General features: G+C 41.4%; 1 protein-coding gene across 4 annotated transcripts in view; it reads right to left on the reverse strand.

Annotated features, from left to right (window-relative positions):
• Positions 1 to 23,529, reverse strand: part of VAV3 (vav guanine nucleotide exchange factor 3) — a 259,518-nt gene that overhangs the window by 219,006 nt on the left and 16,983 nt on the right. Inside the window, exon 1 of one of the 4 annotated variants that reach the window (XM_032803747.2) lies at positions 7,178 to 7,296. The exons of the other annotated variants lie outside the window; for them this stretch is intronic. The gene's annotated coding sequence lies outside the window, so the exon portion shown is untranslated. Of the gene's footprint in view, positions 1 to 7,177; positions 7,297 to 23,529 lie in introns of those variants that run through there. 4 annotated transcript variants of the gene reach the window in all.

The following is a 23,529-nucleotide window of genomic DNA, read 5'->3' on the forward strand; positions in this document are numbered from 1 at the left end:
TGCCATTGTCCCCATCCCACCCTATGCACCAGCTATATGGAGGACAGTAACCTGCAGAATGCCTCCGATTGGTCCCTCTGCAGCAGTGTGGCTTCACACCAGCCTTTGCAATGGGCTATGCCTATACGGTATAACTGATCCCTACGTATTACAGATACTTCAGGCCGGTATCTTGAAGCAGAGAGAAAGGTTACTCAACAAAACATTTTTAATCAACAAATTACTCACAATGAAATCCTACTCCAGTACATTACTTACTGCTCCACTGACAGCATTGCAGATACAAACGGTCTGCAAAAACTTGATAACAGAAGCATCTCATTTACGTTGTACTGACTCCTAAAGACTGAGCAATGGAGAGGTCTCACACAATTCTTACAGTTCCAGTGACACTTATCAAGTCTAAATTACTTGAGCTCAGTAGGATATCAAAGCCGATCTCAGTCCAATATTAATAGAAGCTGTGTCAATGGAAGTGTTCCATACAGGTTCTATTACCACACATATTGAATAAATTCATGACCAAAAGGCAAGTTTCAAAAATTATAATGGGATAAAATTTTATTTGTTTTTACATATAAGTTAATTCCGTGGAATTTTCAGTTGTTTTCAGTCATATAAGCTGTAGCCTTTAACATAATCATATCTGACATCTCTATAGCACTTTTTCCTCTCTGGGGTTCCCAAATTCAGGGGTGTTGGAAAAATCTTTATATTGGGGGGTGCTGAAAGCCTTTGAACCAAACTGTAAACCCTGTATATAATGGAAATCACTTCAAGTCAGAGGGTGCGGCAGCAACCCCAGCACCCTAGTTGCAGCATCTATGCCCAAATTATGTACACACACCAGTACTGACATGCAGACAAACACAACACATGTACAGCACTGCCAAGGAGACTGAACTACTTGCTAGGACACTGTGGTAAACCCCTACTCTTCTGAAAAGCGTCACCAAGGCGTTGCAGGCCCCTGTCTACTCTGTGAGGAACCTGATATTAAGAGGTCTTAAAAGGTATCTATTTGAAAGAAAAAAATCAGTTTGCACAATTGCTTCTCCACTAGGAAAGCAGATGTAATTGGTGTAATTGTTAAGTGATGAGCAACACAGCATCAAAGAACTAAGTGCTACAGACTGGAAGAGTGATCAGTATGGCTTATGATATCCATCTCCACAGGAAGATTACGTCTTTTTTGACCTACAATGTTTGTTACCTGCCACAAAAAGAGCATTTCTTTAAAGCTTATTCAATATGGCATAAGCTGATGTGCAGTGACAAGAAATATTTTACAGTAAGCACTGAACAGAAACAACTAATTAGGCACAAAAGGACAGGCAGGAATTTGTGACTGCTGGCATGGAGAAAGGATCTCTCTGTGCCACATCTCTGATGAAATGATAAATGAAAATGTAAAAGAAAGAACAACTTCACATTTCCTCCATTTATATAAGTTTAAATGATATTTCTCAGGAAAAGTACTTTAATGCTGAAGATCAAAGTACTTTAGTAAGAGCCACGTCTATTGTTTATAGACAATATTCTGTATCTGAAATATTTTATATTGGAAGAGAAATTTTAAAGAAAGATGAGACACCAGCATAACCAATTTTAGGGGCCAAACTCTGCCTTAGATATTCATGTTCAACGCCTACTGAAGTCAATGGAAAGAGGAGACTAAACGTCCACAGAAATGACTGATGTGAGGAATTAGGTACCTAATGGATCTTTTAAGAGTTCATTTTCTAAATTTCATTGTTGGAAAATGGAATACAAGTTTTTTCCTACTCTCTTTTTATTATGATGAGACCGTCATTTAGCTGTGCAAGCTTTGCTTCTTGCTTATACTTCCTTACATTTGCTTCTGGTTCACTGAATATTCACTCAGCATTTGGAATAGATTCTGCCCTCAAATATTGATACACAGCTCTCACTGAAGTCTGGGAGTAAATATAAGCAGGAAGCAACCCTTGTACGGCTAGATTACTGTGTCACACCCTACTGAAAAGAGGATAGGAAATTGACTATAAATTTGTTCGCCTCCAGCATCAGAATTTAGAGCAGTCTCTTTAAAAAAAAAAAAAAAAAAATCTAACATAAAATATATTATCTCCCTAATCCCATGCAGATCAATGAGATGATTTTTATTTGTTTTCTCATATTACAATGTATTTCCCCATCACTTACTGCACTTTAAAAAATATTTTGTCGGTTTTGAACTGTCACATGAAGAAGTTAACAGATTCCAAATATATCACAACACTAGAACTCAGGCAGATGATTCATAGAGACTAGTATCCAAAAGGGAGGATGTCAGAACCCATAAGGAGAGATTACTGCAGTACAAATAAAGAAATTACATTATTTAACTCTGTGCCCTCTAGATCCATGGTTTTTTTTCTTTAAAAATATGGGAACTCATCAACTAAGGGAGAGTTCAGGATACCATATCTTAATGACTTTCTAGATACCTACACTTACCCTGGCCTACAGGCTTTCTAACTGCAGTTTAAACAGTCTTACAAGCATACCCACACAACTGTGGGTTCTGATATAAGAATCAGCATTTTATATGAGAAAAATTGTAGGCCAAAAGGCAAGAGATTCCAACAAATTGTACATATGACAAAGTGATTGGATAAAAAAAACTGGCCATTGTCAATCTGTCTTAGAAAGTCTGGTAATTTGTTTTTAAAGAAGTGATGTCACATACATATGATGAGAACTACTACTCAGATAAGCAAGACCAGCGAAGTGGGAGTTGGGGGAGAAAGTGATTCTCCTAACTGCACCTTTTTATAACTCTTGGAAAAGTAGAATTAAGCCAAAATAGGAGAGAGGAGCACAAGAGAGGAACTGATCACGTCTTTCTGCTTTCCAAGTTCTCAACTCTTGCTGCAGAACTTGGCAAGCTTCTTGATCCTCCCTAAGTAGGAAAAGTCCATTTCCACCACGCTCCCAAAGAGATTAGATAGAAAGACATCATTTTTACTCCCACTCTATGGCACCAAGAAGGCACAAGCAAAGGAGCAAGTGTGCAATTGTATGTCTTAGGGAAGAACAGGAACAAAGAAATGGCCATATTGGATCAGGCCAGTGTCACATATAGTTCTGTATCCTGTCATAATGTCTGACCAGTCTGAGCTGCTTCAGAGAAAGAAACCCTGCAACAGAATAACCTGATTCAAGGGAAAGTCTCCTCCTAAGAATCTGGTTTATTCCCAGAGGCTTGAAGGTTTCTCTCTCTCTCTCTCTCTCTCTCCTCTTGCTTGTTTGTTTTAATATTTGTTATAACAAGTCCAACTCTGAAGATTGCTGCTACGCATATAAATGTCTAATCCTTTTTTTAACCCTGCTAAATCTAAATCTTAGACTAGGGCCTGCAAGCCTCACATTTCGTTCTGTGCCAACAAAGCTGTCACCTCTTATACAAATGTAATGAATATTCTGTGATGACCTGCCCACAAAGAAAGTCCCAGTTTTGTAAGTGAAGCTGTTCCATGACAAGGTTAGGAAAGTTATAATCTGACTTTGTAAGGAAAAATAAAAGGTATGTACCATCTACACATACCTTATACAACTATCAGTAAATACTTGGGTCTGTCTATCCTGAGTTAACTTTTTCCACCCACTGCCAAAAAGGAAAAAGTCAGATCCTTACCGAATTCAAAGAGAGAATCCCCCCTAAATGTAGCTTCCCACACGTGCAGTGCTCATCTTCTCTAAAATGATAAAGGTTTGCTCCCTAATATGCATAATCTTCACTCAAACCCAGGGTTCCCAAAATGCAACATGTTGCACTCCCACTACTGGATATGTTCTTTTTAAAAAACCTGCATATTATTTAGCATCAGGATATTTGATATTTAACAATAAGGGGATGACAGCAGACTCCGAAACTTACAGGATTGTTTGTTCAGGGTTAACAATTTTTCCCAGAACTCATTCTTGGCTCCTTCACAAATTTCAGCAGCCAAAACAGATTAAATTAGTTCTGCTCTGCCAACAGCTGTAATTGTCACTACATTCAATGAAGATAGCTGTAAGCATTCTAAATTAATCAAATAGGGACCTCTGATGAAGTCTTAATTCAGCCTCTATTAATGCCTTTTCCTGAGCCTGCAAGAGGAAAAATTGCAACACTGACGTGTCAAAATGGGATTTTAGCAATTCTGGCACCAGAATTGGTGAGGGGAGTGAGCGCATATGGCCATTTCCAAATATGTTGTTTCTGGATCACAAAGGCACCACAATGCAACTTAACCTACGATCATTATTGTTTTCCAACTTCAAATATAATTTACTGGCTTGTTAATGCCCTTAAAAGGACCTGGGAACATGCTGTCTTGGTAATCTAGTAAAAGCACATTGCACCCACCATCCTGCAGATCCAACACTGCATTCCAAATTTGCTCCCTTGTTCTGTGAAATGCCAGGGCTACAAATGCTGTGGAAGCAGAATCCTCAGCCTCAGAGACAAGTTATACGGCTCACACAGAATCCTGAAGCTTGCAGTTTCTACTGGACGAAAAATTAAACACACCCATCCCCACTCCTCAAGGGGGATGTTTTGAATGTTTCCCTGTTGGTGTATCGGCCTTGTTATAGATATATGCACAGTTGATAACGAGGGCTGGAAGGGTTAAAATCATTAGCAGCTAATCAGTTGGTTGAAGGCGATATTTTTTTACACCTTCCATAGCTGAAGACTCATGACGTGAAAGTGAATCATTTCATTTTCAAACAACAAAATGTGGCGTATCAGTACTAATAATGAAGTGCCGGTGCCTTAAAACACACAAAAACAAGTAGTCCCTGCCGCACGGAACGTGCAATCCAAGAAGCAAATCCAGAGAGGATATTATATGCTGAGAAGTGCCGCAGAGGTAATAACTTGGGAGCTCGGTATTGTATTAACAACTTTCCAGTTGTGAGCAAACATGTACAGCTGATGTTTGTCAAACATTTTATTTTACTCTAAATCCATGAAAATATTGTTACTAGTACTACTAATAATAATAATAAATATTCCTGAAGACTCTCACTCTCAGGGTATGTAGGAATTAAACACCCCAGGCAAAAACCTCCAGATTATTCATAATAAACTAACAGTCAATTGTGTCTGGGACACTGCGGACAGAGCTTCGGGGAGATTCTTGTTTAAATGCCTTTGTTGTTCTCACTGCTCTGCTCCAGCACCAAGAAGATGAGAACTAATCGCCTGCCTTACTTCTCGCCGATGGAGCAGAGGCACATTAGTAGGGTACAGAGCTGCAGACAGCACTGATGGAAGGAGACAGAGCAACATGGATCAGAGAAAGTTAACAACTCCCCTTCCACTTCTGCAGGAGGCTCTCTCCTTCGCTGCACTGATGCCAGGGTGCTGGAAAAGCAAGGGGGGATTTGAAAATCTGTCATCTTTGTTCCTATAGCCCAGTGGTTCTCAAACTGTGGGTCGGGACCCCATTTTAATGGGGTCACCAGGGCTAGCGTTAGACTTGCTGGGGCCCGGGGCTTCAGCCCTGGGCGGCAGGGCTCAGGCTTCAGCTTCAGCTCTGGGTGGCAGGGTTCAGCTTACAGATTCCTCACCCGGGGCTGAAGCCCTTAGGCTTTGGCTTTGCCCCTCCCCTCCCCTTCCTGGGCAGTGGAGCTCGGGCTTTGAGCTTGGCCCTCTGCCCAGGATGGTGGGACTCAAGCTTTGGTTTTGGCCACACCACCCAGGGTGATGGGGCTCAGGTGGGCTCTGGCTACGGTTCTCCCCCACCACCACCCCCAAGTCATATAGTAATTTTTGTTGTCAGAAGTGGGTCACGGTGCAATGAAGTTTGAGAACCATGGCTATAGTCTCAAGTATGGCTAGAGGAACCAGTGTATCACCAGTCACAGAAACATTTGATGAAAAGCATCATCACACACACACACACCCCTCTATCCTATCAATCATGGAGTCATAGGCACCCCTGAAGCAGGAGGGAACCTTCTTTTCCAGAGACCTTACTGCAACTGGAGGAACAGGAGAGGCAGCCTGGGGGAGGGGGAGCAGTCACTAAGTAGATAGGGAGGCCCAGACCATATTCTCCCTCAGGAGAATTAATTGTATCAAGGAAGTAATGGGCATGAAGGGAACTGGGTGGTGCTGAGGTTCTGGATCATACCGTAGGACAAAAGAGAATTTTTGTGAGAGCCCTTTGTTAAAATGCTGGCAGAATATCACTGAACTGTGCTATCTCACACTGTACAAGAGCATTATTAAACTGCATTATCTCACTAGACCTGACCGAACAGGCAGTAGGTTTCACATATTTAGTTACCTTTTCTGATAACTAATTATCTACAGCTTAATCCTGTGTTTGCACTTCTAAAGCATCTTTCCTCTGAGAATCCCAAAGTGGTTTACAAACAGCTAAGAAAGGGGGAGGAAGACAAAGGGAAAGAAGAAAACAAGAAAAGGAAAGAATGGGAGCAGCTGGAAGACAGGGGAGGAAGGAGAAAGATAAAAGGAAAACAGGAGAATCAGAAGTGATAGAATCGGAAAGGAAAGGGAAGATAGACAATGAGAATCATGTCACGAACAATGGCCTAGAGAAGAAATTAAAAATAGATGCAATGGAAACTAGCAGCTGGAATAGGAGAGGCCTGAATCAATGGTAGGAAGATTAGAAAAAAAATCTCAACAGGAAGAGGAAAAAAGAGGCCACATTTGTTTGGCATTAAGATGCTTCGAGGTAAAAGCATTTATGAAACTGTACTTTAAACCAACATATTGATTATCGTCCACTGATCTTACATATTCACAGCTGTGACGTGCATAATGCTTTTTTAAAAGGCATATCTATAATATGCATTGATTTTCTGCTAGACTATATTTTATTGATCCCAAAACAGGGTTTCTGATCACTCACATTTCATTTCAGATGAAACATTAGCACTTCCCTGAATATTGCTTACTTTAAAAGTATCCCTGTAATCCACCTGATTTAATGAGACTGTCAACAACTGGAAGATTTTAATAAATTAGCATTCAAGAGGCTCTGATGACCAAAGGAAAGAAAAATCAAAAAAGACAACAGCTACAATATGAAACACAGCTAAGTCTGTTGGTAAGGCATGCCACTTAGGGGCATTGCTACATTTATTTCAGTTCTTGTGACTGATTCCTGGGGTATAAGAGTGCATTTACTGCTGGAGCATCCCCTCACAGCTTGGCATAGTGTAGCATACTCTCTTCATTTAGTGCCCCCTGCCAACAGCTGCTCTGGCCCTGCAGTGGTCTGCCTCATCTCATGACTCAGCCCTCCAACAAATCATATTTCAAATTAACAGGTGTAGCAAAAACAAGTATCTGATTCCTCCATCTGGTCTCCCACCCTCAATTCTGGGCCCAGTGGTCTAAATATCAGTTTCTCAGGGCTCTCAGAAGTCCTTATCGGCTTATGTCAGAGGCTTTACATCACCTTCCCTAATGGTTGGTAGGGGAACCCAGGCCTGCCCTGCCCTCTACACTGGGTTCCACTCCAGGGACACTAGAACATGCAGGCAAGGTTCACTCCACTCACTTTCTGCCACCTCTCTGGAGTTCTCCCTACCAAGAATTTCTCTGGGCTTTCTCCTTACCCTGCCAGAGCCCTCCTGTTCCCCCAGGTCTCTTCATTCCCTACTATCGGGAGAGTGACTGCAGAGTTTCTCCCTGCGGCTTCCTTCTGCACTAAACTTCTGTTAACAACATCAGTCAGTCCCCAACTGGGTCACATCATTAATTACATCTGGCCCATTCTTATCAGGCCACATTAGCCCTTTCATCATCTGCGTGGAGTAGACATCACACCAGGGCATGCTAGATTTCTGCTTATATGATATTTAGTTGGATTGTATTCATAACTCCATTTTATTTGACAAGGCCCACATATTGCTTTACTGAAATGTTGAGATGTTTAACATTTTCTAAATCCCCAGGCAACATTACCTATTGATATTTCACTTTTAAACATCCAGGCTGCTCATTGGTACAAACCAGATATATCAGACAGGAAGCTAAATCAAATATCTTTTATGTTTTTATGTACCCAAACTGCATATTGTAGACATCTACCTTCTCATAGATGGTTTCCGGTTTTAGGGGTGGTAGGGAAGGAGGCATAGGGATCTCATTTTTGACTGGGGAGTGGTGGTTAAAGACGATTATGGTTAGGAGTGAAGGTAGCGTCTTAAATCAAAATTGTAAAATGTTATTTTCTTGCTTCATATCAAGAATTGGTCTTTCCCCAAGACCTGTGTCCATGGGATCAGTTCCCAGCAATCACAGAAGATCTGTAGGACCTAACACAACTTTCCAACATAACAACATCTACCAAACTACCAAAAGTGAAGATTTCTGGTATTTTCAATAGCTATTTTATAAAAACCTAATCTGTACTATAACCCAAAGGGAATTCCCATGTCTGAAAGACACATACCATTAGAAGACTTGCAGCACAGTGTAAGTTAAAACCCACTGGCACTGGACATGCACTGTATACAGTATCTACATCTCACAACATTCTCTGGGGTTTAGCCAACTATTCCATAGCACATTGATCCCTGTCCCTGCCCTTACACCAGCTGTCAATCTTTCTGGAACTGAATGTGGTTGTACAAGTACAACTGACTTGTTTCTTATATCAGAGGAACCTGATAAAACCCTAATAAAATTGCTTTTATCTTAATTGCTTAAACCTATACCTGTATCCCTAACTGGTCACCATCTCTGGGGCTGGGAAGGAATTTATGTCTCCTTACACCTGCTACAATTCTACTTGTACAGTAATTCTGTACCCAACTGATTCCCATCCAGTGCAGGAATTACTATGGAATTCTAAGAGCTCCCTATTTCTTCAGTGACATATAATCTCTCTAATTAAATAATTAATTCAGACTGGAGTAGCTATATAATTTGTAAAACAAGAATCTATAAGTTCTTTGATCAGTTTGAATTCCAGTTTACATCATCTAATTGTATTTAAAAAATTTACTTTTTTTTTTTTAATTAAACCTATATACAGCAGTAGGTTCCACATCTTGAGAATGATGATGATAAACACGGGGAATTCAGCATTTCCCTCTTTGTTTCTACAACCCTGATAAGACTGTATGGAAAACAGATTGTTAGCAAGGGCTGCCCAGGTGTATACCAGAACATTCTCCCAGGGATTCCCTATGGGTAATACACCAGGTAGTACTGGCACAGGTCAGGAGTGACCAAAAGTTGTTATTCTCTCACCGTTTTGTCCTTACCAACATGAAATATGTCAGTGAAGCCAATCCAGGTCTTAAGCTATGTCTACACTTATGGCATCATATAGAGTAACATACACTCCATGCCCTCCTAGCAACAAATAGCAGTTTAGATGGTGAAGCACTGCTAGGGCGAGTAGAGTAAAGACGTGTTAGAACACTAGGCTATATACCGTACACAACTCTCTATATATCCAAGCAGTGCCTCCCAAATCTATATCGCTATTTTTAGCAGTGTAGTGTCCCGCTGCCTCCCCACTGCCAGAGCTTTTCCCTACCATAGGGATAGGCTCCGGCAGGGGAGCGGCTGTGGAAAAAGGCTTCAGTACCTTCCCACTGCTAGAGCCTATCCCCACTGCAGTGAAAGAGTCTGGCAGTGAGGAAAGGCTCTGGCAGTAAGGAGCTACCAGAGCCTTTCCCCACAGCCTCTCCCCTGCCAGACCCTTACATTTTTGCATATGGCTATATACCGCAGTGTGGACAAAGCTTTTCACTACGGCATGTAGCTACACGTACCGTATATGCTGACAGAAGTGTAGACAAGGTCTAAGTGGGGATGTACTAGAACCACAATTTCAGTTGGCATGAACTGATACCTGTGGCAGACTCTGCAGAAGTAAATGATCAAATGGTCCCAGAGACTAAATTATTGTCACCTCTACAGGTGGCCCTTTCCAGATCAAGGCTGAGCCATGCTGGTGCGAAGGGAGCATTTCTACCTTGTCGTGCCTGCAATACATCACTGTCCGATCCATGGATGAAAAGAGGACTTCCCTCTCACAGGCTATCAATTCAGTAACTATCACTAACTTAAAAAAAAAAACTCAGAATGTGCAGGTGTTTTATCAAAAGGAAGGATATTTATGAAATGGAAAAAATGTTTAAAACCAAAATCCATAGTGTATAGCAGACTACACTGGACAGTCTAAAATGGTTAATGAATGGTGAATAAATCTGAGAACACAAACCCTTCTACAGCATGTTTTCAAATTATCTGGACTCAGAGCCTGTTTGTTGAGCAATGTTCTGGAGGCCCATAGATGAAAATGTAGCACAGAAGCCCCAGTTATATATAAATAAATAACGCAGCATTTACCAACCACACAGTGATAGTCAAGATACCACATTTATTCTCCATTCCAAGCTCAGGATGAAAAACTGTAGATAACTCTTAAGACACTTTCACAAGCATTGCATTACTTAAAACAGTTCAGTATAATTACTATGATGGTGACACATTTATAGTACAACAGATTACAATTTAAAAGGTCCAGCCCTTCAGATCCTCTGTAGGTGAAGTCCAATGGGAGATTTATGCCTAAACAGCCTTCAATATTAGGCGCTAAAATTGGATTGGCTGCTCATATGAGTGCAATATGTGGCCCATAAGATTGAAGAAAGGATTATTTTTCAATTTTGCTTTAGATAAACTGTTGCAAAATCCTGTGAGAAATAAATCCTTCAATGCATAGTGCAGCAGGCAACTGCCATAGTGCTATATGAATTTCTTGTATTTAAAGGGACAGTTACTGTAGCAAGGACAGCTCAGGAAACCAAAAGGCACCAAGAAGGTACAAAATATCCCTTCAGAAATGGAGGCAGGACTAGGCTGGGCAAAGATTTAAGAATCATAAATAAAATGTGGGCTCCACTTAAATAGACCATCTTTGTGCAAGCTAATAGTAGTAACTCATGTTGGTCACGTAGAGCATCCTTACTGATAGACATTTTCACTGTCCTGATAAATAATTATCCTGGGAGACCAGCCACAGAGTATTATACAAAAATAAATAATCACTGTTCTTGCTACACCTCTACTTCGATATAATGCTGTCCTTGGGAGTCAAAAAATCTTACACTTTATAGGTGAAACCGTGTTATATCGAACTTGCTTTGATCCACTGGAGTGCGCAGCCCCGCCCCCGCCCAGGGCATTGCTTTACCACGTTATATCCAAATTCATGTTACATTGGGTGGCATTATATCGAGGTAGGAGTGTACTTTGTTTTGAGATCTACACATGAAAGGGCTATATAAAAGCTAAGTATTATTACTGAGAGTGAACGGAAGATTGTATGAGGGATCATTTTAAATAATCAGACCCATCTCATCCCTGGTATAAAAGTCACTGTGTTTACAAGACAGATGAGATAGCCCTGTAGGTTTAACACAGTATTTCTCAAATGTGACCACTGTGGCTGCATGCAGTCCTCAGTAGATATTTTTGCAGCCACGACAGCCTCCAAAGCATGGGCAGAGAATGGGGCAGCAAAGCAGTGGGCCCTCCCTGCAACACCCAGGTGTTGCTACTGACTAGCTGTTACAAGGGAAGCAAGATGCACTGCCTTGATAGTTATACTGACACTGCTGGCGGGGATCAGTGCCCTGCACCAAAGGCAGCCTCCTCAGGGGCTCCGTGAAGCGCCACTGGAGACACGTGAGGCTGGTGTCCACAGCACTAGAGGCAGCTCTTGTCAGCAGTGGCGGCTGCAGCATTCGGTTGTCAGGGCACTCCCCTGGGCAGTTCCCTCACTCGCGCCAGGTCAGAGCACTGGGAGCAGGTGACCACTGAATTCCTGACCCACTTTCCCCCAGGTGGGCTCACAGTGAAGAGCTGCAGAACGCAGGGATCGAGAGACAGGTTTGTCAGAGCAGCCACCAGCAAGAGTTGCTGGCCGCACTCTGAGGCCACCAAAAAGTTTGTTGTGAGAAATCCCAAATTTGAGAATAGTTACGGTTTTAAAACACAGTCGTTTAGAAACTTTCCACAGCAGAGGGGATCCTGTAGCTACTATTCTCAATTGAATATAATGCAGCAAATCCCCGTATATAGTATACTCATCTGATCCTATCAAATGAGGGCTAAATCCTGCTTACTTTACTCATACAAGTAATCCTATTAAACTTGTTTGTGTGAGTAAGGCAAGCAGAATCTGTTTTTTCATGTTTTAAGCAACAGTGTATGGTGTATAATTCAACTTGTTTTTACATACATAAACCTTTACATGTACTTATGTACTTGGTTACATAAAATTCAAGTTTTTAAACAAAAATATTAAAAATTGGGCTCATATATTGACCATCAGTGTAACATTTCCTAAAGAGTCTCTGATCATGCTTGACATAGATAAGCAGCTCAGTCGTTTTTCTGCATGACTGGTAATCTATTAATATTTTTGGCTGCAAAACATACATAAAAAATTGCAGCAGCCTAATGTGGAAGTATGTAAAAGCACAAGCCTGCCTGCAAGGCAAAGACAAAGTACACTAAGCCAGGTTTTTACATAGTGTATATATGTGTATATAAAAAACCTGTGCAAACAGTGGCTATAATTTATTTTTCCTTACATCTCCTATAAAAGAACCACATTTAAAGGGAAACTATTAACTTGAAAAAAAATTACCCTGCTGTGAGGGCTGTCAATTAATTGCCGTTAACTCATGCCATTAACTAAAAGAAATTAATCGTGATTAATCGCACTGTTAAACAATAGAATACCAATTGAAATTTATTAAATATTTTTGGCTGTTTTTCTTCATTTTCAGATATAATCTATTTCAATTACAACACAGAATACAAAGTGTACAGTGCTCACTTTGTATTATTTTTTATTATTTTTACAGTGCAAATATTTGCAAACAAAAGAAATAGTATTTTTCAATTCACTTCATACAAGTACTCTAGTGCAATCTCTTTTTAGTGAAATAGTAAACTTACAAATGTAGGGGGTTTTGGTTATATAACTACACTCAAAAACAACACAATGTAAAACTTTACAGTCTACAAGTCCACTCCATTCCACTTCTTGTTCAGCCAATCGCTAAGAGAAACAAATTTGTTTACATTTATGGAAAATAATGCTGCCCACTTCTTAATTATAATGCACTGAAAGTGAGAACAGGCGTTCGCATGGCACTGTTGTAGCTGGTGTCACAAGATATTTATATGCCAGATGCACTACAGATTCATATGCTTCTTCATGCTTCAGCCATCCTTCCAGAGCACATGCTTCCATGCTGAAGCTCGTTAAAAAAGATAATGCATTAATTAAATTTGTGACTGAACTCCTTGGGGGAGAATTGTATGTCGCCTGCTCTGTTTTACCCACATTCTGCCATATATTTCATGTTATAGCAGTCTCAGATGATGACCCAGCATGTTGTTAGTTTTAAGAACATTTTCACTGCAAATTTGACAAAATGCAAAGACGACACCAAGTGAAATTTCTAAAGACATCTACAGCACTCGACCCAATATTTAAGAATCTGAAGTACATGTCAAAATCTAAGAGGGATGAGGTGTGGAGCATGCTTTCAGAAATCTTAAAGGAGCAATACTCCGATGTGGAAACCACAAAACCCAAACCATCAAAAAAGAACACCAATCTTCTGCTGGTGGCATTTGACTCAGATGATGAAAATGACCACGTGTTGGTCTGCACTGCTTTGGATCAATATCGAGCAGAACCAGTCATCAGCATGGACACATCCTCTGGAATGGTGGTTGAAGAATGAAGGGACATATGAATCTTTACTGCATCTGGCAGTGCCGGCTACAACAGTGCCATGTAAACACCTGTTCTCACTTTCAGGTGACATTGTAAATAAGAAGCGTGCAGCATTATCTTTTGCAAATATAAGCAAACTTGTTTGGCTGAACAAGAAATAGGACTGATTGGACTTGTAGGCTCTAAAGTTTTACACTGTTTTGGTTTTGGGTGCAGTTATGTAACAAAAAAATTCTACATTTGTAAGTTACATTTCACAACAGAGATTGTACTACAGTACTTGTATGAAGTGAACTGAAAAATACTATTTCTTTTATCATTTTTACAGTGCAAATATTTGTAATAAAAAGTAATATAAAGTGAGTACTGTACACTTTGTATTCTGTGTTGTAATAGAAATCAATATATTTGAAAATGCAGAAAAAGATCCAAAAATTATTGAATCATTTTCAATTGGTATTCTACTGTTTAACAGCGTGATTAATCACGATTAATTTCTTTAATCACAGTTAATTTTTTTTAATTAATCGCATGAGTTAACTGTGATTAATTGACAGCCCTAATTTTTTTTCAAATTGTGCTGTAGCTACATGGTTGTGGTTCAGGAAACATTTGATCAGGCCATAAAATCTATTTTTAGAACCAAGTAGTTTTCTATTAGTGGCATTAATATGCTACTTAATTAATTTAAGAAGTTCACTAACACTATCCCCTTAACATTAGCATTGTTCCTTTCTTAGAACCACCACAGGAACAATTATGTGGATTATTCTTACATAAGGGTCTGGAACCTCCAAATTTCTGATTCATTATTCCCGGATAGAGAGGGCACAGATGGGTCTCTCTCTTTCTCTCTCTCTCACACACACACACTAAACTGATGGATCCTGTGAATGTGACCTATTGATCTCCCAATATCTATGCTGATCTTTACATGGGAATCCCTACACCTTTACATGTTTCCTTGGCAAGCTCTTCCAGCAGCCACGCATGCTGCCAATGCCTCTCCACCTGCCAGTGCCCTCAAACCTCCCCTTGGAGAAGAAAACAATTCCTTCAGGTTGGGGGGAACCTGTGTATGTTAAATTCATAAACTGCCAGCAATACACTACGCAAATCAGGATTTTCAGAAGCCAATCACCACAGAGTACCTGTGGAAGGAGTTCCACAGGGACGGGGGAATAGGGTGCACAGCAGAAAGGGAATACAAAAGGGGGAGATTGCCCTATCACTGCCAACTGCTTCCCCACCACCACCACCACCCTCCTCTCACGGCAGCAACCACAGCTCATCAATAACTACATATAACTTACTTTAAAAAAAAAATCAGTACTTGGATGTCACTTATCAGTTTGGATAAGCACTGGATGGTATCTGTAATGATGGATGACTTTACTTCCTTCCATTAGTCACTAAGTGTGATCAGCTGGAAATACTTTTAACCTCCTGCCAGATTTTTAAAGCTTATAACTCTCAAGAGCACATTCAAATCATATTTATGTTGTGGTCACATGTGCTCACCCCTGATGAGTTTACAACACTAGTACTGAGTTAATGCATAATAAGTCAAATAACTTAATACTTTTGTCTCAAGTAGTTCTGCTACTGTAATGAATCTTGGTTTGGCATCCTACGTACTTCGAAGGAAGGCCTAGAATGCAATTCAAGAAGAAATTCCCCCTGCATAAGCCAATTAATTGGAGGACATTTCCGATTCTTTGACAGCAGTGCAGGCAGCACTAATACAAATCTTTCATTCTATCCCCGAATGAGTTTGAGATTCTGCCCAGCCTGATTGCTAAATATAATAACCATTTCTTGACGAGGCTAAGAAATATTACTGAGCCTGAACAGAAAGTCCACTGATCTCCTAATGCAAATACATGCACTTTCCTGGCTATCATAAGGAACAGATGTCTCATCCTTTAATCAACCAGTGATAATTTGAATACTTGAAGTTTGATGAATGATTGGCCATGGCCATTCCTAAAGTCAGCCTGAGAAAGATGAAGGTACCAACCATTCTCTCTACTCCTTTTCATTCTTGTAGGCTCTCTCCAACCAAAGCCGTAAGTTATTCTAATGCACATAATGATTGTAGTGTCTTACTGTTAATACCACAAGGTCAGACATAAACCAAATATTTTTTCTTATGTTTGAAAAACAAGTATTTGGCTATTGCATGTGTATTAATCCTTCGCCAACATTTCCAGGCCTGTTTTGTCTTACAATATTAAGGGATTTGCACTCAAATCAGTATTTTCAAACAACATTTTAAGTGTGAAGTAAGGTGCAATTGCACGCCTCAGTGAGAAGAAACATTTTCAGAATGGCATATCCAAAACCTAACACATTTGTAAATAGAATATCTACAGAATAGGAAAGCAATAGTAAGCTAGCCTAAGGCTACAGGATATGTTGGCAAACGAGTGCAGCAGTGTCAGGGCATATGTATCATAACATTAATCTATAAAAACTGAGTAAAAATAGCATGGCCATTCCTGACCTGCATTTACTTAGGGGTAAAAAATATATATAAATAATAATTCCAGAAGAACGGCCATACTGGGTCAGACCAAAAGTCATCTAGCCCAGTATCCTGTCTTCTGACAGTGGCCAATGCCAAGTGCTCCAGAGGGAATGAACAGAACAGGTAATCATCAAGTGATCCATTCCATCACCCATTAAATTAATTAATTTAAAATGAACACAACTAATATTAAGGATTTGACTAAAACTTCTGCAAATAAGTACATTCAAGATTAAAGCTGAAAGACAATCCTCACACTTGGGTTTTAACACATTACAAGTAGTTATTCTTGTTTTGTCAGCAACCAAAAGGCCAAAAACAATGGAGTTAGAAGAGTGGCCCTGAGATCCAGCCACAATGGAGTCAGAAGAGATCTTGGTGACCTTGAGGGGAGGGGAGAAGAGGGAAAGCCAGATTAGAGGGGTCTAGAATAGATTTGGAAGATTGGAACTCAAGGTAATAATAGAGGAGGATACTTTTAAATGAGTTTTGAGGTGAAAGTGGTAGGTAAAGAGGTAGAAGGAGTCAAGGGTGGACTTTTTAAGGATGAGAGACCACAACACCTTTGTACTGTGAAAGGAAGAAGCCTAAGCAGAACAGGGCAGGCTCCAGGCACCAGCATTCCAAGCTGGTGCTTGGGGTGGCATTCTGCAAGGGGCGGCAGTGTCTGCGTCGTTAGGGCGGCAGGCGCGTTTCCGCGGTGAGGGCAATTCGGCAGCAGCTTCTATGTTTAGCTGTCCGGGGCGGCTTCAGCTAAACATAGAATCTGCCGCCGAATTGCCGGCGCTGCGGAAACGCGCCTGCCACCCTAAGGGCACACAGACTGCCCCCGCCATCTGCGGCGGCAATTCAGCACGCTGCTTGGGGTGGCGAAAACTGTAGACCCGGCCCTGAAGCAGAGTGAAAGTTAAGGAGGAAATTGAAGAAGTGGATAAGAGAAGTGATGTGTGAGGAGATGATGGAGTTGATCAGTGGGATTTCCACATATGACGACAGCTTCCAGGATTCACTGTAATTTTTTGTTAAACTTTAACCACTTGCAGACCAAGAAGTAGTAAATGGTCTGTCCTCAACACTTGGGCTGAAATTGCCTTCTGAGCACTCCTTGAAACAACTGCCAGTAATAGCAAGCCCACAGAGAGGGCCCTCCAGCTGGAGAAAGCAAGGAAGGAGGAAGCAGGTTTCAGAGAGCTCCTGTCCAAACTGAGAGAGTTTGTCTCCATGGTACTAATGGGTGGGCTGACCAGCTCTTGGCAAGGAACCAGAGGTGCAGCCAAGCCTAGCGAGAAAACTTGGAGTGGTCTTTACATTGTCCTATTGTTGCTTAAAATAGTCAAAACTCTGGAAAGAGGGTGAGTTTTGACCCAGATAAGGTATGTGGACTGAGGAGGTTAAAAAAAAAAAAAATTTAAAAAAGCACAGTTTCCCAGTTATGAGTGGGAATTAGCAAGGTTCTGCTCTAGCAAGTAACAGTTTAGAGAAATCACGGACACTATGTCTAATATTCTCACAATGAGACTTAAGAATTTTATGGCGTGTGTTCTGATGACTGTGGTTTTGAAGGCCCAAAAATGCTACTTCACCCACATACAGTCACAGTACCATTCTCCACTGCTACAGGAAGCTATGGCTCCAGCAAGAATGAAAAAGGAGGATATTTTTAAGGGTGAAAGGGGAAGCAGGGAAGGTTCCTTTTTATATTGCAACAATGGATTTATTTTTCATTTCTGAAGTCCACCATATTGTTATCCTGCTGCCACGGAGGCTGATACTTTTAGGCAGAAGATAGCCAATAACTACTTAAATGGTGGCAGAATGGTCTCTAAAGATTCTGATACAAAGATGAAGTTCTATTAGCTTTCCTAATGCTATCTGATTTTTTCCTCTCTTTGATTTACGTTTGTCATTAGAAAATACTGCCACTAAGCCAGTTCCATGGGGAATGAGTCTTTCTGCAAAGGCTGTTATCTGGCACTGGAGTTATTTTGTTGTGGTTCTAGTCTGTACCCAGACTGAAAATTGTGTGTATTATCTTATCATATGCAGGGCTAACTTCATTTTTCGATGTGGGATGGAAGGGAAATTCTACTTTGTTGTTCTTTTCCTTACACCAAATAGATTTTCAAATGAGGGAGAGAGAAGCCAAACTTCAGGGCAAAGTTTTATTTCTAAGTATCTTTCTGCCACCAGTCTAACTAAGTGATAGATAAGTGGATCAACAGCCAGCAGAAAACCAAATACAATTCTCCACAGACTAAGAACTTTCTATTATTTACTGTTCTCTCTACCTCTTTCATCCTCTTCCCACTGGTATTATTATTTGGGTCCACAACACAGTGGGATTTTTTTATGGTTCCTATTCAGAGCCATTCTCAAACACACAGCAGTGATGCTTCTACATCATATCCTACTAATTATAATAATCAAAGATTCAGATAGTTCTTTTCATTCTTTAGGATCCCAAAGTGCTTCACAAAACTATTTATACAAGAATCACTTCATTCACCACTGAAATGTGATTACTGCTGGGGGGCACCTGATACCAAGTTTGATCTCACCTTCCACAACAGGACCACAGGACTGTCACATCTATCACTCATGGCTGATGGGGGATGTAAAGGAACCTCACTAAAAAGGAAGAGAAGCTCCCACACAAGTTCTGTTCATGCTCTGCATTGTCCCTTTAAATCTCATTGTTCAGTGTTTCTATACACAGATCACTTACTAGGTCCTTCCTGTCTAACATTCTCACAAATACAGGAAAACAGCTTTTAGAGGATTTTCAGAGACACGTTCCCTACTGAGCCAACAGGAACTGTAGAGAGGAAGACAATAGGGAAGGGGAAATACCTGAAAACAAAGGAATAGCATCAGGGAAGAAAGGGAATGTAGAAAAGGGGAAAAAGGTGTATCAAAGCAAGGGGGAAAGAAAATATCTGGTAGAGAGGGGTTTAGAGAAGGTAAAAAATAAAGTACAAGGAGGAAACAGATAAAAGGACATGCAGCTAACACAGAGATGAGTCAAAACTGAGAATGGAGAGGTAGAGATAAGAAAACGCTAACCAAAAAAACCAGACCTTGTCAGAGCAGCACCTCCGATTAGTCATAGGCTTGGTCAACGCTACAATTTTAGCAGCATTACCTTGATTTAAGCCTGGACCCGTCCACACAATGAAGCCCTTTTTTTCAACTTAAAGGGCTCTTTAAATCGATTTCTCTACTCCACCTCCGACAAGGGAATTAACGCTGAAATCGGCCTGAGTTGAATTTGGGGTACTGTGGATGCAATTCGATGGTATTGGCCTCCAGGAGCTATCCCAGAGAGCTCCATTGTGACCACTCTGGACAGCACTCTCAGCTCAGATGCACTGGCCAGGTAGACAGGAAAAGGCCCGCAAACTTTTGAATCTCATTTCCTGTTTGGCCAGCATGGCAAGGTGCAGGTGAGTGCAGATCTCATCAGCAGAGGTGACCATGATGGAGTCACAATATAGCAAAAGAGCTCCAGCATGGACCGAACGGGAGGTACGGGATCTGCTCGCCATATGGGAAGACAAATCCGTGCTAGCTGAACTTTGTTCCAGTAAACGAAATGCCAAAACATTAGAGAAATTCTCAAAAGGGCACGAAGGACAGAGGCCATTACAGGGACACACAGCAATGCCATGTTAAAATTAAGACGCTAAGGCAAGCCTAGGTAAAAACCAGAGAGGCAAAAGGCCGCTCTGGATCGGAGCCCTGAACATGCCACTTCTACGATGAGTTGCATGCCATGCTAGACGGTGCAGCCACCACTACCCCAACCCTGTGCTTTGACTCCATCTATGGAGAATCATGCAACAGCAAAGCGGGTTTTGGGGATGAGAAAGATGATGATGAAGAGCTTGAAGATAGTACACAGCAAGGAAGGGGAGAAACAAGTTTCCCCAACAGCCAAGATATGTTTTTCACCCTGGCCCTGGAGCCAGTAACCCCCGAGCCCACCCAAGGCATGCTCCCAGATCCTGAAGCTGGAGACAGGACCTCTGATGAGTGTATCTTTGTAAATATTACACATGGTTTAAAAGCAAGCGTGTTTAATGATTAATTTGCCCTGGCATTTGTGGCCAGTACAGCTACTGGAAAAGTCTGTTAACATGTATGGGGATGGGGCAGAAATCCTCCAGGCACATCTCCATAAAGCTCTCCTGGATGTACTCCCAAAGCCTTTGCAAAAGGTTTCTGGGGAGGGAGGCTCTATTCCGTCCTCCATGGTAGGACACTTTACCATGCCAGGCCAGTAGCACGTAGTCTGGAATCATTGCATAACAAAGCATGACTTTATTGCCTCTGCAAGCAGTGATCGAAGAGAGGAGGGGAGGGTGGCTAGCTTACAGGGAAGCAGAGTGAACAAAGGAGGGGGGTTCATCAAGGAGAAACAAACAGAACTTTCATGCCGTAGCCTGGCCAGTCATGAAACTGGCTTTCAAAGTTTCTCTGATGCACACCGTGCCCTGCTGTGCTCTTCTAACCGCCCTGGTGTCTGGCTGCACGTAATTACAGCGATTTGCCTCAACCTCCCACCCCACCATAAATGCCTCCCCCTTACTCTCAGAGATGTGGAGCGCACAGCAAGCAGTAATAACAATGGGAATATTGCTTTCGCTGAGGTCTGTTCAAGTCAGTAAGCTGCACTAGCGAGCTTTTAAATGTCCAAATGCACATCCTACCACCATTCTGCACTTGCTCAGCCTATAGCTGAACAGCTCCTGACTACTGTCCAGGATGCCTGTGTATGGCTTCATGAGCCATGGCACTAAGGGGTAGGCTGGGTCCCCAAGGATAACTATAGGTATTTCAACATCCCAACGGTTATTTTCTGGTCTGGGAAGAAAGTCCCTTGCTGCAGCTTTTGAAACAGACCAGAGTTCCTGAAGATGCGAGCGTCATGTACCTTTCCTGGCCATCCCATGTTGATGTTGGTGAAACGTCCCTTGTGATCCACCAGTGCTTGCAGCAGCATTGAAAAGTACCCCTTTCAGTTTATGAACTCACTGGCTTAGTGCTCCGGTGCCAAGATAGGGGTATGGGTTCTGTCTATTGTCCACCACAGTTAGGGAATCCCATTTCAGCAAAGCCATTCACTATGACCTGCACATTTCCCAGAGTCACTACCCTGGGTATCAGCAGCTCAGTGATTGCGCTGGCTACTTGAATCACAGCAGCCCCCACAATAGATTTGTCCACTCTAAACTGATGCCCAACTGACCGGTAGCTGTCTGGCATTGTAAGCTTCCACAGGGCTATCACCACTCGCTTCTCAACTGTGAGGGCTGCTCTCATCTTAGTATTCTGGCGCTTCAGAGCAGGGGAAAGCAAGTCACAAAGTTCCATGAAAGTGCCCTTACGCATGCAAAAGTTTTGCAGCCACTGGGAATCATCCTAGACCTGCAACACTATGCGGTCCCACCAGTCTGTGCTTGTTTCCCGGGCCCAGAATCAGTGTTCCACAGCATGAACCTGCCCCATTAACACTACGATGTGCACATTGCTGGGGCCCGTGCTTTCCGAGAAGTCTATGTCCATGTCCTCATCACTCTTATCACCGTGCTGCCGTTGCCTCCTTGCTTGCTTTTGCTTTGGCAGATTCAGGTTCTGCATATACTCCAGGATAATGTGCAGTATGTTTAAAGTGGTCATAATTGCTGCGGTGAACTGAGTGGGCTCTATGATCCCAGTGCTATGGCATCTGGACTGAAAAAAGGTGTGAAATGATTGTCTGCTCTGATGGAGGGAGGGGCAACTGACAACATGGCTTACAGGGAATTAAAGTCCATAAAGGGTGCGGCTTTGCATCAAGGAGAAACACAAACAACTGTCACACAGAATGGCCCCCTCAAGGATCAAACTGAAAACTCTGAATTTCACAGAGGGAGGAAGGGAGGAAGCAAATGAATACAAAACAAATCGGGTCTATTTCTTGTTTTGATCCACTCCATCTATCTTTTACACATTTAGGGTGGCAGCAGAGAGTGGAGTTCGACTGCTAGTCATTCTCATCTCCTGGATGCTCAGCAGAAGATAGGAATGACCTGGCTGAGTCACTCCAGGAGCCCGTCTGCCCAGGAGCCCCTGACTGACCACACCAAGGTCGGTTAAAAGAGCACACAGGAATATGATGTCAACGGCTACCAGTCGTAACGCACCGTCTGCTGCCAAAAGCATTCGTAAATTGCACTTTCAGGATAAAGAGATTGCACTAAAGTACTTGTATGAAGTGAACTGAAAGACACTTTTTTTGTTTACCCTTTTTATAGTGAAAATATTTGTAATCAAAAATAATATATACTTTGTTTTCAATTACAACACAGAATACAATGTATATGAAAATGTAGAAAAAATCCAAAATATTTAGTAAATTTCAATAGGTATTCTATTGTTTAACAGTGTGATTAAAACTGTGATTAATCACGATTAATTTTTTTTAGTTAATCACGTGAGTTAACTGCAATTAATCGACATCTCTAATTCCAAGGAAACATTTCTATTTCAACAAAACAGCATTTTCCAACCAAAAACTGTTCAATCAAAAAATTTTCAACCAACTGTAAAATGTTACAATAGTTCTTCAAGGGACCAGAACAGGGTTGCGACCATCAGGGTTATTGCACTTCTCCAAACATAAAAGGAAGATTTAAAATATAAAACATCATAGTCCAACAAGCAGAACACTACACAGTGTAATGCATTTTCAAAATTCCCTTTGAGATTTGGAGAAAAACTCTATAAAACTGCAGTCCCATCTGTCCCATGGCACACAAATGGCAATAGAGCATTCTAGGATCAAGACAGAGCCATCCTCTTTATTTATTTATTTAAATTTACATGCTGACCCTAGATCGTCTGTAGGACTAGAGCAAGCACAGGATCAGTGAAAAACTCACAATTCAGCTATAAGGCCAGACCTGGCCCACAGCAGGACAGTGTTAATCATGAGCCTCATGCATCCACAGCCATGTCACTGTGTTACTGATGGAAGCAGAATCACCCATTAGACTTACTCTTGGCAATGTGTGCCAAAACCACCAATGCATATGTCAGGAGATAAACAAATAATGGGATACTGTGTTTTAATTTCACAGACACTTTCCTATTCTTCTTGTGTTAGCTGGGCAAATGTTATACCTAAAATTCCTACAAAAACCATAAAACATTTGGTTATTGCAACTGAGAATCCCCCCAAGG

Source organism: Chelonoidis abingdonii, chromosome 7 (assembly GCF_003597395.2).
Source record: "Chelonoidis abingdonii isolate Lonesome George chromosome 7, CheloAbing_2.0, whole genome shotgun sequence".
In the NCBI taxonomy this organism is placed as follows: domain Eukaryota; kingdom Metazoa; phylum Chordata; order Testudines; family Testudinidae; genus Chelonoidis; species Chelonoidis abingdonii.